At 35.0% G+C, this 19,075-nt stretch overlaps 1 long non-coding RNA gene across 1 annotated transcript; it reads right to left on the bottom strand.

Moving 5' to 3' along the window:
- Positions 1–15,882: 15,882 nt before the first annotated feature.
- LOC110890884 lies at positions 15,883–16,669 on the bottom strand. The gene is made up of 2 exons (XR_002564853.2): positions 16,476–16,669; positions 15,883–16,234 (listed from the first exon to the last, which is right to left on the bottom strand). It is a non-coding gene; the product is annotated as an uncharacterized LOC110890884 (long non-coding RNA).
- Between the last annotated feature and the right edge of the window lie 2,406 nt (positions 16,670–19,075).

Here is a 19,075-nt window from a genome sequence, read left to right as displayed (position 1 = left end):
ACTAACTATGTTAATACCCTAGAAGTTAATACCTCTAAACGTTACAAAATGAAAAGTTAATACCCTAGAAGGTGATTTTAAACTATTAGTACCTAAGTATGTTATTTTGTGCAAACCACAGGGACTAACTATGTAATTAACTCATTTTGTAACGTTTGAAGGTATTAACGTTATTTGTAGGCTTAAAATCACATTCTTTTAGTACCTAAATATGTTATTTTGTGCAAACCACAGGGACTAACTATGTTAATACCTTAGAAGTTAATACCCCCAAACGTTACAAAATGAAAAGTTAATACCCTAGATGGTGATTTTAAACTATTAGTACCTAAGTATGTTATTTTGTGCAAACCACAGGGACTAACTATGTAATTAACTCTATATATAATGTTATATTACAACATGAAACAGACTCAGTAATGTTATTATGATTAAATTCAGATTCTTTTATAATAATCAAGTTTATTATTAGCTTATTTTATTATTATTAAAATAATCAGACTTATTATTATATTTTTAATCTGAATTATTGTTCAGAATTTTTTTATAGAAATCAGAATTTTTTACTTTATATAAAGTCAGATTTATAACCATTATTTTATTATTATAGTTAAAACAGATTTATTATTTTTATTTTCAGATTTAATATATTGTTTAAATCAGAATTAGCATTTTATAAATATTAATCAGAATTATTGTTTTATATAAAATCAGATTTGTTATTTTTAAATCAGAAATTATATTTCAGAAGTAATATTTAAATCAGAATTTTTATTTTATTTATTTCCAGAATTTATATTTCAGAATTTATATTTCAGAATTATTATTTCCTGATTTATTATTTATTTTTAAATCAGAATTTATTTTCAGATTTATTATTATCAGAATTTTTGTAAATAGACTTATTATTTATTTAGATTAGAATTGTTATTTTATATATTAGATTTATTATTCAAGATTATTAATCTATAATATTTCTATATATATATCAGAAATTATTATTATTTATTTAATACAACATTTTAGTAAACGATATCTATAATACTTGGTAAAAATCAGTATTACATATTTACTTATTGTCATCTATTTTATTAAATATAAAAATGTGAAACATATGATTATTGTTTTAGAAATATTATTTTGCCTTGTTAATTAAATAATCTCTCAATTCCCAATAATTAACAAACCTCAAAATTAATAGGGTAATTCTCTTGTGCACATCCTCTTTGGAAAATCCCTGATCCTTTATCTTTCCAAGAAATACGCAACGCAACCTAAGGTGAGTATACATGACCCATTTCGTTTTACACTTTTGGGTGCAATATGTATTACATATCAAACATCACAACACATTAAACATTTTATGCACACTCTATCCTTACTCTATGTGATACATTTTAATCATGTTAGACATGTTATGCTACTGTAAACACCTAATGACTATGTGTTCATTAACTTCGTACAAGCCTCCCCTAACAATGGTAGCGCTATAGGTTGAGAAACGCCCCTCCTGTTCTATGAGCAGGTATTGTTAGGTTTAAACTATGTCAACCTACTCAAACTCGTTTGGGTACACTTTAATTGCGTTAAACTTTGGTTTGGGCACATAGAGTAACATCGTTTCGAGTATATACTGTTTACATGATATTGTATTTCACATTTGGATATGAGCAAACATTTTAAACACGTATTATGCTATGTATGAAAACTTGTATACTCGCCAACATGCTTTGTTGACTTTATTTTAATACATATTGCAGGTTGCTAGTCAAGATGATCAAGAAACAAGCTAGGATGGCTTTAGATACCCATTAGCAATTAAACAATATTTGAATATATGTTTACTATTTGAAACAATGTATTATTCTTTAGTTTTAATAAAATGATTTAATTCATATTGTCACATTTAGTGTTATGTTGTTTTGAGCAATTTGTTCGTCTCATCCCGATGTTTCCGCCATCGGTTGGGGTGTGACAACCATATTACCACCACCCGGTTCAAGCTATAGATTCAACAAAAAACCATAAAATTTCTATCTTTTCACCTATCTCTCTCTCTCTCTCTCGCACACACACACACTTACCACCACCATCACCTACACCACCCTCTCTACCACCATCAACAACGCCATTCCCAATCTAACCACCTCCACAAGCCTAAAATCGTTACATATACAAGCCCTAAATCGGAGCTTGAAAACCAGCATAAATCGGATCAAGAAGTTGAACTTGAGTGAATTAGCAACCTTTTCCCTTTTTCCCTTTTTCCCTTGTATGGCGGCGCTAGGGTTTTGGAGACACAACCCTAACAATGACGAAGATTCAGATTCTAATCAAGGGATTGTACGATGCGCTAGGGTAGCGACGAAGATTTAGGTCCTTTTTTTCCTTGTATCTGTACGGCGGCGCTATGGATAGTGGTGTGTGTATGGCGGCGCTAGGATAGTGGTGGTGTTGTTGGGTAGATGTGGTGCGAATATGATGCTTGTCAGTGGTAGTGGATAATGGTGCAATTGAAGATAATACAATTGAAGTATTGCAAGGCTTTGAAAAAAGAATCGGCTGAAGCTTCAACGGTAACTTCGGAATCTGCCTTTTCCACTATTGGCACAATTATATCACTTAGGAGAACATGACTCACTCCGGAATCGGTCAAGATGTCCATTTGCTTGAAGAATTACTTGGACGCGGAGGAAAGAATGCAACATATTTTCTCGTTCGAAGGTGAATTAGAATACAGAGGCAAAATAAACGAGGACGAGGTAGAAAACTATTTGACAAATCCAATGACTGACGATGAAGCCGCAAGTGGTGATTATTTAGCTTAACTAGCTCGGGTTCGGGTGGCGAAGAGTAAAACATTACCACTTGTGTGTTTTTCCAATGTTTTTTTTTTTGTATTTTTAAAAACAATAATAAAGAAGTATTTTTAGTTATTTATATTTGTTTTAAATTAAACGATAAATTAAAAAAAAAAAAAACAAAATCGGTTTAGGCTAAATCGGATTTGGGCCCAACCCAAAACCCTGTTTGTAACTCTATCCGACTTGGGCCAAACCGGCTTGAACTCTTACAAAAAAAAAATAAAAAAAAAAATAATAAATAAACAGATTTTGAAGACCTCTACACCTCATTATCTTCTTTTATATCGAAGAATAGTTAGCAAAAATGGTCCATCATGATCAATTAGATCCAAACAAACATCACAAGTCACAACCGGTCCGCAACAACTAGTAAATTATCTCTACACACATCAACATCTTTAGCAGCCGGTTATTTTATAGAACCCATACAACACCAAATGAAATACATTTCATTATATAACATAACACCCAAACCTATTTGTGAAATTTAGTTGAATTTTAGAAATTGCTTGAGAGGGTTCGTGTGAGACGATTTATAGTTTCTTGATGATAAAGTTGCCTCCAAATAATTTTGCCATTACCGAATATCTATTATATGAAGTGTAAAAATGTAATTTTCTTTCTTTTTTACTTCCAACTCAAAAGCATAAAAAACTATAGTTTCTTTTTTCCTCTTCATTTATTTCCAATTATACACTATAGTTTCTTTTTCCTCTTCATTTATTTCCAATTATACACTCTTTGGGGTTCTTTACTTCTTTTAGGTTCGGATTAGTTTGAAATTGGAGAGTTCTTTTAGCGTATGTAGTTCTCATAGTCATATGTGGTGGACTGTGAATCATGCATCATGTGGTAGACGGTGAATCATGCATCATGTGGTGGCGTTTATAGCCGAAAGACAAAAGGGTACATGCACTGATCGGCATTTATTCCGATTGTTGAGTGTTATGTGTCTTATGTACAAGGCTTAATGCAAAACTTCTTACGGAGCAAAGGTAACGTTGTCTACATCTTACACTCCTAAGACTCTACCTTAGCTTTGCTATTGATGTGATTTAGTGAGTATGATGATGATGAGTTCTCGTAATCATATGATTTTAAAAGTTCAAAGATGAAATTAAAAATGGTAGTTGTAAAAATCGGTAATTTAGTACGTATTTATTTTCTAGTTCTTTTTTTTTTGAATTGTCCTATTGAGTCAGTCACACATGTTATGCGAATTACTTCAATAAAATTAGTGTTAACTGAAAATTTTTAATTCGTCTTATTTCAACTTGCTAACCTGCATTGTTGTCATGTAAACGCGTGTATTAGTCAAATGTACAATGTTCTAGTGTTGGTGTAGGTTTAAATCTTTGCTAATGCAAGAGGTGTTATTTTTTAAACGACAAACTAACATATTTCTAAATACTTATATACTAGCACTTTGCAGGACTTGAAACATCCATTTTTTAAAAGAAGGGATATACCTTACTAGCACATTTCCCTTGGAGATGATAAGATGTTATTTAAGTGTAAAAAAATCTTATCGAAACAAAAGAATGAAACACTCATAATTATGGCTAATAAGGGTGGGTTTCTATACAACGCAAATCAAAATGCCATAGTGCATTACTGCATTTGGTCAGTGATTTTAATGGAATTTGAATCCGAGTCCTATTTTTTAATGTGTCTGATTTGTGGAATTTGTTGGAAGTGAAATCTTATTCTTACCAGCTTACTTCGTCTTCTTCACAAAAAACTTGCAACTTATCGTTGCTTAGATATTTTGCGTGTTACATTTTTCTTTTTATCAATTTTATTCCGGGTCTATAGTTGATTCAATCTTCATGCCATAGATCCAGTTTTAGTAAATTTTCTAATGATTTTATAAGCGCATTTGAATTTTAAGACAACTAGACAAGTCAATCACCTTAATTATAATAATACACTCTATATACATATTTTAACAACCATAATTATTTGAAAAAATTAGGCCGTTAGTTCTTGTGGTTTCTGTCAAATTTCATTGTCGGGTATTAATAGTTTTTTTGTTTCAAAATCAGGTATTTATCACAATGTTGAGTATTAAGGCCAATTCTTGTTAACTTTTTTTGTTAAGTTTTACTAAAATGAATAAAATGCCCTTTAATAATTAAAGTTTTTAGTCATTATTCCATATATAAATTAGCAACTTTTGTGTGCATTAGGAGTTGTATCCCAAGCTTAAGAAGTTTTTCAAAAAAAAAAAAGGTTGATATTTCACTTTCAACCTAGAAGTTTTATCTTTTACATTTTAACCCATTTGAATTTTTTACTTTTAACTCAAAGTTTTTTATCTTTTGTAATTTAACACAACACTTTATTATTCCATGTATAAATTAGCAACTTTTGTGTGCATTAGGAGTTGTATCCCAAGCTTAGAGAAATTTTCAAAAAAAAAAGGTTGATATTTCACTTTCAACCTAGAAGTTTTATCGTTTACATTTTAACCCATTTGAATTTTTTACTTTTAACTCAAAGATTTTAATCTTTTGTAATTTAACATAACACTTTATTATTTGCAACTTTGATCCCCCATAGTAAGTTTTTCGTTTTACATTTCGTTCTAAATTTTGTGAGTTAACATGTCGTAGCGTGCATGTGAGGTTGAACGTTTTTTGCTCTATTTTTTCATATTTGACAGACCCGTCGCAACGCGTTCATTTTTTTCCTTTTAAAAAGTTCGCCGCAACAGGCGGCTCCTAGATCGACAAAATTATTATTTTTCTACGTTTTACGTTTCTGGTTAATTTTTTCGCATTAACACACTGTAACGGGTGTGCGTGGTTCAACAATTTTAGTCTGATTTTCGTTTAGTGTAATTTTTACCATTTTATCTATTTTATTTTTACGATGTTGAGAGTCGATGTGGTTGTGACATTGGTGCTACTTGGCATGATTTTACGAACGTTTTTAACCTATTAAATTTTTTACTAATATTTTGTTTCGGTTTATCCCTATACTTCCTTTACTTAAAAAATATTTTTTACGTGCATATTTTATGTACGGGTATGCATAAATATGATTTGTTCTACATCCCGACGTAAACTTTTTTTATAAACGAGTCAGGTCAAATATAATACGTTTTCGTTTAAAGAAACTATTTTTACGTGCATATTTTTATGTAAGTTTTCGTATAAATTCAAGTTGTACGTTTCGACGTAAACTTTTTTAGTAAATGATTCTTGTCAAATATAATATGTTTTCATGTTTATTTTATGTATGTTTCGTAAAGTTTGTTTCGAACCGAGTGAAGTCAAAGTATGGTTTCTTTTTCTCCCCTTTTTTTCGAAAGCTCTAATTAATCCCTTTCGATTATATGTGCTTCATACCCGTTACGTTTTCTATGTATGAGTTGAGTCACATATAATACGTTATGATTGTTCGATATGAATTTGATTTACTTTACGTTTGATCCAATCACAATGCTTATACAGGTTACATTGAGTTCAACTGGAAACGTCAAAATGTGTGTTTTCATATGGTTAATGTATCATATAGCGTTTGGACTAATCCATTCAATGTTTACGATGTACTCGCGCCGCAACGCGGGCGGGTCTTAACCCTAGTTTTATAAAACTTAGAAACCGCAGAGACTATATGTGTTAAATAACCAAACTTGTTAAATCAAACAGAAAGAAAGCCCACCTTTCAGGGGGTCTTCTCCGGTAAAGTCGCCAGATTCCGGTCATATCAGATCCGTAAAAATTGTCCGTTTAACTCGTCTTTTTCGTTAATGTTTATCTCCATCATAATCAAGACTAACAACTCGTTTGGGTCATATATAAACTGCAAATTATGCTTATCCGCTAACTTGTTAAACTCCGATATTCCTATCATCCACTCGATCCGTTGTATCTTCAATTCGGGTGTAAATATACGCCTCTTGATCCGATGCGACCTCATTCCCACACAATTTCATAGCTAATTTCGTCTCTACAACTGATCGGAGCCGCGTCGGCATAATTGAAACACCCGGTGGGCACTCGAATAAGATATCCCTATTAGGCGCAAAAATATAATGAATAATCAGCAGCCGGATTCTGTTAATTATAGAAAATTGAAGGGTTGCCGATACTTACCATTTGTTTCTGATTGCGCTAATATACACCTTGCCAAAGCACCCTCCAACGTATCCTTGTTTGTCCTCAAAGATACTACACGTTGTACGTATGGCGACCTCAGCACATCCGGCAGATTCATACTTCTCTTCGGCCTCAGGATTTTATACTGCAATGATGTTTTATTCGTGTCTTCTTTTTCACGACCCATTGCATTCACCCTTGACGATGTTGCTACGATGTGTTCCAGTTCACGTTCTAAGTTAACTGGTTGCATCCCAAGTGCCCTTGATCGTGTGTCTGATGTATCGTCGCAGTGACCTGCCGAAATCACATCTTCCACTTCTGTATAAAACGACAAAGTCATGGGCGAGAATGAAGTTAGATTACCTTGCAAAACTACTCCAATGTCCTTGACAGGTGCGGGTGATTTTTCTGTGATAGCATCTGTATCAGCAGTCTCCACAAGATCCTTGAGATGTTTCCGAACTATTCCAACCCATTCCGTTTTCTTTTTTATTAATATGTCACTGTTGGGGTGTACCTTCGATATGGTGTTTTTACATTCTACATGCGTTACTCGAACTCTTTAAATGCATTATCCATATTCAGTGATTCAGTGCAAGTGCATGAACCTTTTAAAACAACCATAATCACATATTAAATCTCAATTCAGATTTATAAAACTCTATAAAATACGATATTAGAATGGACTAAAAAATATTTATCTCATTTTGTACCTCTTCCTTCTCTTTAACTTCCACATCTGCCTCGTCATGTTGTGTCCCATATTGTGATACCATTCGGACCTGAAATTCACCATCCGCTTCAACAAACATCGCTATCTCTTGTGTACTAGTTTATGACAATAAATAATCCTTGCAATGTCCAAAACATCCGATGTGGTCGTCGTCGTCCTCCACATATGCTCTAGCTTCAACATTTAACGTGTGTTGTGTCATGTCAACGTCGAGAGGTTCCGCCTCATGAACGTTAACACCTTCTAGATTAGTTTCGGATGCTTTTTTCTGCTTTTCTGCCACATGTTCGTCAGGTGTTATATCTTCATGTTCTCGAATGACGGTGGGCGATGTTCTTCTTTCTTCAGGCATTTTCTTCACCTTTTTAGGATCGGGCTCATTAACCACTCGAGTAGGTTCAGGTTTCATCGACACGTTATGCTCTAGGTGTTGATGAAAAGTGGATCTTCTAGCTTTGTGAGGAGTTCATCCAACATAGAGTCATCCCTATTCTCAATCCGTTGTGAATCTTTTGTTTTGCAGTTCACATCTTTATGATCATAAGCATACGCTGGTTAAATCATAAAGTAATGTGGCATACCGCGAGTAGCACAATCGGCCCTCTAAAAGATTCATCCATTTCTTTTCGAATCAAACTATGCCCTTCCAAGGTGAAACCTTTAACACCTTGTCATCGACTTAGATATCATCCGACACTAGATCTGACTCCTAAGATCTCATCCGGCCTGTCACACCCCAACCGATGATGGAAACATCAGGGCGCAGCACTGAGCGAAATAGATTGTCCAGGAGAATCTATAACAACTTTTAGTTATAATATATTAAAGTTTATGTCCCATACCACAAACATGTAAAATAAAAACAGTTATTACAGACATTGTTCTCAAGACAAATATCCATTCCGACAACTCAGATTTTATTTAGTTTGTTTCTAGACTCTTCCTACTTGGTTCCACATAGCAAGCATCCTAGCATCTCAAACACCTGTCACATACGTTAAAATAGAGGTCAATACACATAGTGTAAAGGTGAGCATACAAGTTTAATACTATAATAGAGTTCGAAATAGTTTACGCATAACCAGCATGTAACATGTAGCAAAGTGAAGGCTAGTAGGTTATCGACAATGAAATATGCAAGACGTGACTGGGAGTTGTAGAATGCGCAACACATATCCCCACTGGGACACGTGAAGTAAAGCCCTTAACAACCCCTGTCCACGACATGTGCTGAGTCCAAACTATAGTACTATCGTTGCTAAGGTGTCAGTCAATAATCAATTTGTTAACATAACATACAAGCATTCATCGAATAACACGTAACATGCAATAACGGTTCGCGTATAAATAGTGTCTGCTTTGTGTGTCGATTGTGATTTGAATAGGTAACATATGTAACACCCAAAAGTGCATAAAGCAAAAAGGGTTCAAGTATACTCACAGATAGCGTTTAAGTAAATAAACACTCTCTTGGATTGAAGGGAGCGCTGAGTGATTAGCCTGAATAGTTAACGATAGCATAAGCGAAGAACGGCGCGTTAAACGATAAAAAAAGCCAAGTGTCGAATGGTAATCCGATCGGATGGAAATCCAATCGAATAGTCATTTGATCGGATGTCAATTCGTTCGAATGGTCATCCGATCGGATGGCCATTCGGTCAGATTGACATTAGTTTGGGATGGATGTGTTTGTGTATGATGGCTTTGAAGTTTTTGTTGTAGCATTTAAAATCCGAGAAGTATCTCTACCCTTTAGGTCGATCGATTGAACGGCCATTCGATCGGATTGCGATTCGATTGGCGAGACATTTCTAGTGAGAACAATTTCACAGCAGGATGGTCATTCGATCGGATGGTCTTCCGATCGAATGGCAATCCGTTAGACTCTGTTGATCTTTGAAAATTATGAAAATTGGTGAAGTGTTGAAGTTCCAAATGTCAACAAATCGGATTGTCGTTCGATCGGATGGCAATCCGATCGGACGGCAATCCGATCGGACGGCAACCCATTCGACATTCAGATTGTTTTGAAAATTGAAAATTGTTAAAGTTTGGAATTCAAGTGCAATCCGATCGGATGGCAATCCAATCGGACGTCAATCCGTCCAAACGATCTGATCGTCTTGAACTTGATTGTTTTGAAAGTTTTGCGGTTTGCTCGAGACAGTATGACAACATACTAAACAACAGAACCTCGTCAAGTCCTAAGTCATCCGATCAAACAGGAATCACCTTAACCCAACCAGTCAACTGTGCTTGACGGTTGTTCATGTTCTATCCGAAATCGGTTGTCTCTTTGATAGAATTCAGATCTCAGACCGATACTTCACTAAGAATGAGTAGAAGACCTGAATGAGCTCTGATTCTATCGGTTTTGAGTGCATTGAGTGTAAAAGAGTTGAAAATGTTTAGATCTATGCGAAATCGTTGTGAAATCATGTGGAAATCCTTCAGATCTGAGTTGTTCTTGGTGGAATGAGGCCAAAACTTGAAGTTCATAAGAACTCCATGATGACATCATCCTAGAACACCTCAAATCCGCTGATTTCACGGTTAAAAGTTAAGATTCAAAGGTGAAAATGATGAAGAAGTGTGTGTAGATCATAGAAGTACAAGATTTGAGTTGAAAACTTACAAGAATCGCGAGAAATCGAAAGAAAACTGGTCTGGAATGCTGGTCGAACGAGAGAGAGCTGTCACATCAATGTTGGTGATGTGACAATGGTATTATAGGTTGCCAAAAAAGGAAAGAGGAGTGCAGGTGTCGGATGGCACATCGATCGAATGGCACTTCGATAGGATTGCCACCCGATCGAATGGTCATCCAATCGGATGACCATTCGATCGAATGGTCATCCAATCGGATGACCATTCGATCGAATGGTCATTCGATCGAAGTGGCTTTGCGAGTTGGGTTTCGATGTTTCGTTTTGCATTTCGAGCGTTGCGATGCGTTTCAGCGAGTGTCGATCATGCGATGCGATAGATCAATAATAATCACACAAAAACTATATTTAACATACAATCATCCTAAATAACTTGTGTTTAGGGTTTGCGATTGAATTTCGTTGCGATTGCATTTCGATTAATCACCACAAAACAATAAGTAAACATGCACAAGCAACACATAAGTAGTACACACACGTAAAACAATATACAGAACCTATAATTCAAGTTGCGAGCGTGACTGCGATGCGATTAGCGATAAATAGATTAACGATTAAAGAATGATTATTAATAGATACTCCACATAATACAACTAAAGCAAATAAAATACAGGACTCGATTACAAGTCAAGAAGCACAAATCAGTAGTTAAGCAAGGAGCGACAGATCGAAATTAGCAATCTTTTTTTCCTTTGACTTTGACTTTGATTTGTACTTTGACTTTTGTAACACGGGTTGTTACACGGCCCTAACTCTAACTCCTTGGTGAAACCATTAATCGGGACAAGAAAGAGACAAAATCATATGCAAATCTTTTAGGTTAAGTTTTAAACAATATAATAATAATGTTTAAATCTTAAAAAACAATATGCAACAAAACAATAGAAACACGTCTTAACGGTATACTCGCCAGGACAAGAAAGAGACAAGATCATATACAAATTTTTTAGGTTAAGTTTTAAACCGGGTCATCTCTGAAAGTCATAAAAAATGGCCCTATGCGAGACAAAAATTTGGGCCCTATTCATTAATCCATTATGTTTATTTATTGATTTGGGTCAAGTCATTAATCCATTACACACTAAAACAATTGGGCATCTGAATTTGATTGGTAAAAACAATTAAACTTTAAAGTTTTTAATTCATAAATCCATGCCCTTTAAGAGTCATTGTGTTTATTGATTTGGGCCAAGTCATATTATCAAGCTGTTTGTCAAAGGTCTTGTGAATCGTTTTCAATTCAAGGGTCGTTAATTTACTATTGTAGTTGATCTTTGGTTAACCGTTCATAGTGAGGGTCGTCCCCTAGGACGCGGAGTCCCTTAAGGGACCTGTACGAATAGGAAAATGAGCCCATGTATTTTTTAAGTAATTACGTGTTAATCTCAATAACAAATATTAAGAATTAACATAAGCAAATGATTAAACAATTTAATATAAACAAAAAGTTAACTTAAATAGACATTTTAATATAAATAAAACATTTCTTTCAATAACAAGATACATTAGTTTTAACAATAATAATGCACTCCAATTTATTAAATCCATATATTAATTATAATTATAATTATGCATTCCAATTTATTAAACACATACATTAATTCATACTTATGTCAATTTTGTTAACAATTCTACATAGTGGTGCACAAATCGGGTTTTTTTTTTTTTTTTGTTAAAACCGGTTCCAGGTATAGAACCGGGTTCGGGTTTTACAAAATTGGGTTTTTTTTAAAAACCGGGTCCGGGTTTTCTACAAAAAATGTATACCCTATATACCCGAGTCAGGGTAGGGTTTTATAAAACCCGAGTATTATAATACCCTATTTCCAGGTTCGGGTATGCACCGAGTTGGCAAAAACCCCACACCGGGTATTAAAAAACCCGACTGGGTATTAAATGCTTCTTTATATGTTTTAGTGGATGGTTTAGCTTATTCAAATTTAATGACATTTTTAAACAAGATTACATGAAAGTGCATATATAATTCTTAGAAACCCAATAATTAAAGGCAAATTGGAAAATTATAATCTCACCTTTCTGGAATTGGCCAATAATAATCCAAAGTCACGAATTAGCCACCAATAATCTAACCTCGTCCATTTTTCTTGTAAAATACTCCACACTTAAGTTTAGGCTAACTGAGTTGATAAAATGCTGACGTGGCTAATAAATGTCTGCCACATGGCTAATAAAATGTCTGCCACATGGCTAATAAAATCCATGTGGCAGACCATGTGGCAGACATTTATTAGCCACGTCAGCATTTTATTAACTCAGTTAGCCTAAACTTAACTGTTGAGTATTTTACAAAAAAAAAAAAAAAAAAATGGACGAGGTCGGATTATTGGTGGCTAATTCGTGACTTGGGATTATTATTGGCCAATTTCAGAAAGGTGGGATTATTATTTTCCAATTTGCCATAATTAAACAAGATTACATTAAGTTGCATACATAATTTTGTTAAATCATAAGAACTAGAAGTCTTAATTCTTGAAAACACAGATAAAATAACATAGATAAAAAAACATAGATAGGACTTGAATCGTCTTCGCCAAGATCTTCTTCTTTTTTGGTCGTCTTCGTTTTTTGATCGTCTTCGTTTAGTCTTCTTCTAGTGGGCTTGACATTCCCATTTCTACCTCTTCCTCGTGTATATCCGTTTCAACGCCATTTTCATCTTCAAGTGACTCCACATGTTGAATCCGCTTCGCCGCATCCAAATAGTCCTTCAAGTAAATACACATTTCAACCGACTCGGGATTAAGCTTTGTCCTCCTTAATGAAATGACCCGACCACTAAAAGAAAAGGCCGACTCCGAAGCTACCATGGAAGCTTGGACACTTAGTAGATCACGAGCCATTGCGGCTCGAACCGAAAATTGGGGTTCCTTTTCTTTCCACCAAGCCAAAATATCGAAATTATCAAATTCTTCTTCGGAAGTAACGAATGCTAAAAAATCCAATGCAAGATATCTCCTGAGCTCGCTACTTGGGGTATTACCATGCGCTCGTTTAGCATTGTCACCTCGCAAAGTATTAAACAAACAAATTTTTAGATTTCTATTACGGCTTGTTGAACTACCACTAGAAGAACCCGCATTTTCATAAGCTTGATGAACTTGTGAACTTAATTGACCATACTTTGCGTAATAAACATCAAACAACTTTTCAAATTGTTTGTTAAAACTTTCTTGCACTTTTGGTACAAAATTAGGATCTTCTTCTTGCAAATCCAAAACAAAACATATTTTCTCAATCAATGTTTCCACACCTCCTTTGTTTACGTATGGGTTTAGAGCGGCCGAACAAGTAATAACGGGAGGCAAAACTTCAAAATACTTTTTAAACTTTTCTTTCATCGGCTTCATCATTTAAAAAAAAAATCAAAACTTTATATTCCAAATCTTGAAGCTTTGTTGCCATTATGAAAAGTTGGTTAAGAACTTTGCAACTTGTGGGATAATAAACTCCCGATAAAAACTTTGTTGCACTTTTAAAGACCCCAAACACATCGGTTAAAGTTTCAATAATAGCTCAACTAGACGGCGGGAATGATTCAACCTCCATTTCGTCTCCAAGCAAATCATGAAAAGCAATCAAACAATCCTTTTGTTTTAAAGCCCTTTCAAACATGCTACAAGTCGGGTTCCATATATATAACCGGGTATTTATAAAACCCAAAACCGGGTATCTATAAAACCCAGTTCCGGGTGTTTATAAAAACCGGTTTCGGGTATTTATAAAACCGGGTACTATGAAAAACCGGGCATAAACCAGGTATAAAAAACTCGGTTCCGGGTTCGGGTTTTAGATCAGATATGAAAACCCGGTCCCTACCCTATGGGTAGGGTCGGGTTTGGGTATAAAAAACCCGGGTTTTATAATACCCGGTTTCGGGGTTTTTTCCGGGTCTGGGTCCGGGTTCAGGTTTTTTGTGCACCACTAATTCTACATACACGTTTTGTTAACAAGTTCTACATACACATAGATAGGAATGGGCTTTAGGGCCATAGAATAAATCAATTTGGATCTACAAATGGAAAAAAGAAAAAAAGAGCAGCGATACAGGAGGGAATGGGGATCGAACTGGCGTGACTTGTTTGATAAAATTTCAAAATACGGTTACTTTTTTTACATCTAAGGTTTACAAAAATTAGCAAATAATTTGCAATTACAAATACAAATACGGTTACTTTTTTTACAAATACATCTCTTCATCTCTTGAGCTTTTCCAAAAATAATTTATTCATCTATTGAGTAACTGTTCATGACGGTTCCCTTCTATGCCATCTAAGGTTTACAAAAATTAGCAGTTGTGTGTCTGCTTAATTTGTGGATCTGTTAAACAGGCTTCATAGCGTTTGAATCATTCACTTCTTAATTTGTGGATCTGGTAAACATACTTCATACCGTTTTAATTATTCAAGCAATATTATGTTGAAATCAAAGTTCATGTTAGATATTGTTTGTGATAGTTTTCATTTTTTATTTGTGATAGTTGATTATTAAAATACTAGTTGTTGCACTTTTGACAATCCTAATCTTAGAAGAGCAGTTACAAATATATTGTCTTAAATTTCATAAATCTGTTTGGTATATTGGTTGAGGTTTTTATAATTAGATAGATGCATACCATACCTTCATGTTTTTAAAGTTAACACAGTCGTGTCTTGAAAACTAGGGATGGTAATGGGTCGGGTATGAGACGTGTATAGCTAATCCCAACCCCATACCCGGTTACAAAAACTTGTCCCATACCCCGCGGGTATCGGGCATACCCGCAGGTTTCGGGTTTCGAGCGTAACACCGGGTATTAACGAGTAAAAATCGTTGTATGTTGATCTATCCAGATAGATAAATATATAAAATCACAATACACACTCGTTTTGTTTAACCTAAATAAAGGATTCCTTAATTAAAAAATACATATTTATTTCGGGTATGTTAACAGAGTACATGAGCATATATCATCGGGTAACCGATGCAGGTAAACAGGCATACATAATCGGGTGATCGGGGCCGGTAAACAGGCATAACATCAAATCCCATACCCGTCCAAAAATTTCAAAACAAATCCCATACCCAACCCCATACCTTTGTTTGTAGTATATAGTAAAACACTCAAATCTTACGTTGACTGATTAAACACTTAATCACACAGATTAAGCATACATGGATGTTCAAAATAAGGTTGTCCCAAACGTTGATTAGCAACACATTTGAATTCGATGACCTTGATGTTGTTAAGTGGTATTCTGAGAAAAGAGTTCGAATCTGTATGGATATGATGAGCTATAATGTAGAGCATCATGAGAAGAAGTACCAAAAGAAGGCGTTTAACCCCTTGTGGAGATATATTGCACACGCAATCTTACAGTGCATGTCTTGCAAAATAGACAACTTCGAAGAATTAAACCAACGGTTGGCGTCAATGATAATAGTGTTAGCATACCAACAGGAGTTTAGGACTCCACTTACATCTTCTCTCAGAACAAAGTCCAGACCAAAAGTATGAAGAAATTGGTATGGATTCTGCTGTGACTTAGTGATTCAAAAACAAAGACAAAAACAAGGATATTGAGCCAAATGCTTGCTCTATTTCTAAATAATAAAACTGCAGAACAACAAAATCCTTAAATAACAAAGCAACAAAAGAAATAACTAACTGATGATCCACAAAATCAGCAACTAACTGAGAAAGTGCACCACTACTTCTAGACTTATTCAAAACAAACAGTAAATAAAGTGCCAAAAATAAATAAACCGAGTGAATAAACTCCCAGTTGACTGCCATCTCATTTCTTGATATTGCCACTTCAACAAAGTAGTTGTCGAAATAATCGATGGGGCAGTTGTACTAGCCTACAAGACCAATGTAGATTCTTGTTTAAACAGAGAAATCACGATCGAAAACTGTTAAGGTAAAACCATCTCTATCCAACAGATTCATCCCGAATCTAAACACAAAATCGATGGATCTAACTTTATTCATCCCGAATCTAAACACAAAATCGATGGATCTAACTTTCTTCAACACTAATCAGTGAACGATATGATTTGCCTTATACAAATCAAAACTTAAAGAGATAAGAAAACCAAGAACCTGAATTAGAAAAAAGCCTCTGCAGCTACATGACGATGGCTATGGTAAATATGACATCTAAATGGGTAGAATCAGAATCAAAAACTGAAAGATAAAGAAAAGAGAAGCCGAATACTGCTACATGACGGCAGGGGTGGTTTATAACTTTATACAAGTGATAAATCATTAGGGTAAAGAGGATATGAAGAATTACCAAATTGACCTTTGTGGATTTAGAACTTAGAAGTCACTCAATTTATAAAAATATATTGAGATTTTAAAAGAAGGGTATTGTCAGTTGTGTTATACAAACAATTAAAACGGTCACTGATGATTTTTTTTTATTATGACACCATCGCTACAAAGTCGATTCTATAACGATACTATATTGGTACTGTCGGAAACATTACAAAACATGTGAAGGTATCTTTTTGGGTATATTGGCACTTTTTTTGTTCCTTTTTGGGTGTTATACTGAGTGCGGGTATTGTATCGGTGTCGTAAAGAACTAATACCGACCAAAATGTTATTTTTAACATTGCGACTACGTCTACATTTAACTTTTGTTTAAAATCACTCTTCCCCCTTGCGAGCGCGGGTAACATGTGTCAAACCAAACTAATACAAATCGAATTCCTGTTGCACCCTTATGGAGATGAGCGGGTTAAGTTTAGCTAGTTTTACAATAAAAAAACTATTTTCTGAAGTTACTATGTATATGTGTCCGTGTATTTGTAAGTGTAATACTTTTTAGCTGAAAAAAAAAATCCTATAGTTCAAGACTTCAAGTTATTAACGTGAAATTTACAATCGTGTTTAATTCAGAAACAATATTTGACGTATATTATGTAATGTGATATACTAGTTTCGCTAGCATACAATGTTTTAAAAACCGGTATTTTAATCGTATCGGGTTAGAATCAGAAATGGTTCAATCGGTTGAACCGGGTTGTATCAGACGGTTCAACCGTGTTGACTAATTAACTATATAAATCCATAAAATATAATTACAACTCAAAAAATAATCCTAAACTACATCAGTTCATAATAAAAAAAATATTCCAAAAGTTAATCCATAATAATAAAAAATTATCTAAAAGTTTATGATTAAATACCCATTTATATAGCAATTAGCAAACATTATAACAATTAACAACATGAATGATTGAACAAAAGTCAAAAGAAGGTAAACTAGATGATCTGTTGAATAACTTAATTTGAAAAACCCAATGATTTTTATCTTTTGAGTGAGGAAGAAGTTTGATCGATATAGATTGTGAATCGTGGACGCTAAGTTTTACACTTTAACTAAGAAGGTAAATAATCACCTTTTTTAGGCACCTAAAAATTAAAAGTTCAAAACTTTGATCTTTGTCCTGGTACAAACCGGTACCGGTATACTGCTTTAAACCGGTATAACCCAACTTACCGGCAGTACAACTTCTTTGCCGTTTCCTTAGTTTATCGGTATGATTCGTGCCGGCCAAACATCCGGTATCCAGTTTAACAGGTTCAACCAGCCGGTTTAAACCGGTTTTTAAAACATTGCTAGCATATGAAATTTTATAATGTAATGATGTTAATTCGTGCTTGCATGTACAGCAACTTAACCTCTTGTAATCAAAATCAAATTAAATCAATATCATAATTGACGTCTTCATTTTTGTTTGTTAAAAACTTTGAAAGATTGTATTTGTTTCCAAGACAATGATGATCCAATGTTAGATATCGATCAATGAATCATATCAAACTATAAAGATTTAAAAATGTAAATTACTTTTTATAAACAAAAAATATGTACAACGTTTTACTTTATCGTTCGACATTTTTTTGGGTCTTAAAGCCGAAGACATTAAGGTAGTGTTTGGTATGCAACAATAAGAGACGGAATGGAATGGATCATTACGAGGGAATGAAGAAAGTGGTGTTTGGTTGGTCAATGGAATGGAATCACCCATTCCAAAAGACATTCCATTCCCTCAAAATTATTCCATCCACTCCTCATGTTTTTTTTCATTCCATCCCATCCAGCACCATTCATCACCAACACCACAACCCACCACCTTCGCCACCACCACCCACCACCACCACCACCGACGCCATTGTCGCCTCCACCTGCAACCCGTCAACGCCTCCACCGCCACCCCGACAGCCACCACCGACGCCGCTACCCACTTGCCACCGTTGCCACCCGCAACCGTTGCCACCCACCGCCGCCACCAACCACCATCGCCGCCAACGCCAGTCGCTGCCGACACCCACCACCACCGTCGATGCCACCACCGCCGCAACCAACCACCGTCGTCGTCGCCACCCACCGCTACCTCTGCCTCCACGCACCCCCGGTCACCACCACCCGCCATCTCCGCATCCACCGCCACTCGTTACCGCCGCCACCCACCACCACCGTCGTCACCCACAATCACTACCATCGACCACCACCACTCAACGTTGATTTTATTTCTTCGTTTTTCTTGTCTACCAAACAATCTATATTTTCTATAAAATGAGAAATCCAAGTGACATAAGAAAAGCTGATGTGTCAGCAGGAGAGGGTGTCCAACAAGGCTTTTCTTGTCTCATTATTACATCATAAAGCCTAATATATAAATCACTTTAAT

Source organism: Helianthus annuus, chromosome 11 (genome assembly GCF_002127325.2).
Source record: "Helianthus annuus cultivar XRQ/B chromosome 11, HanXRQr2.0-SUNRISE, whole genome shotgun sequence".
Classification (NCBI taxonomy): domain Eukaryota; kingdom Viridiplantae; phylum Streptophyta; class Magnoliopsida; order Asterales; family Asteraceae; genus Helianthus; species Helianthus annuus.
The sequence above is the reverse complement of the archived record's forward strand: the minus strand, read 5'-3'. Positions and strand labels throughout refer to the sequence as shown.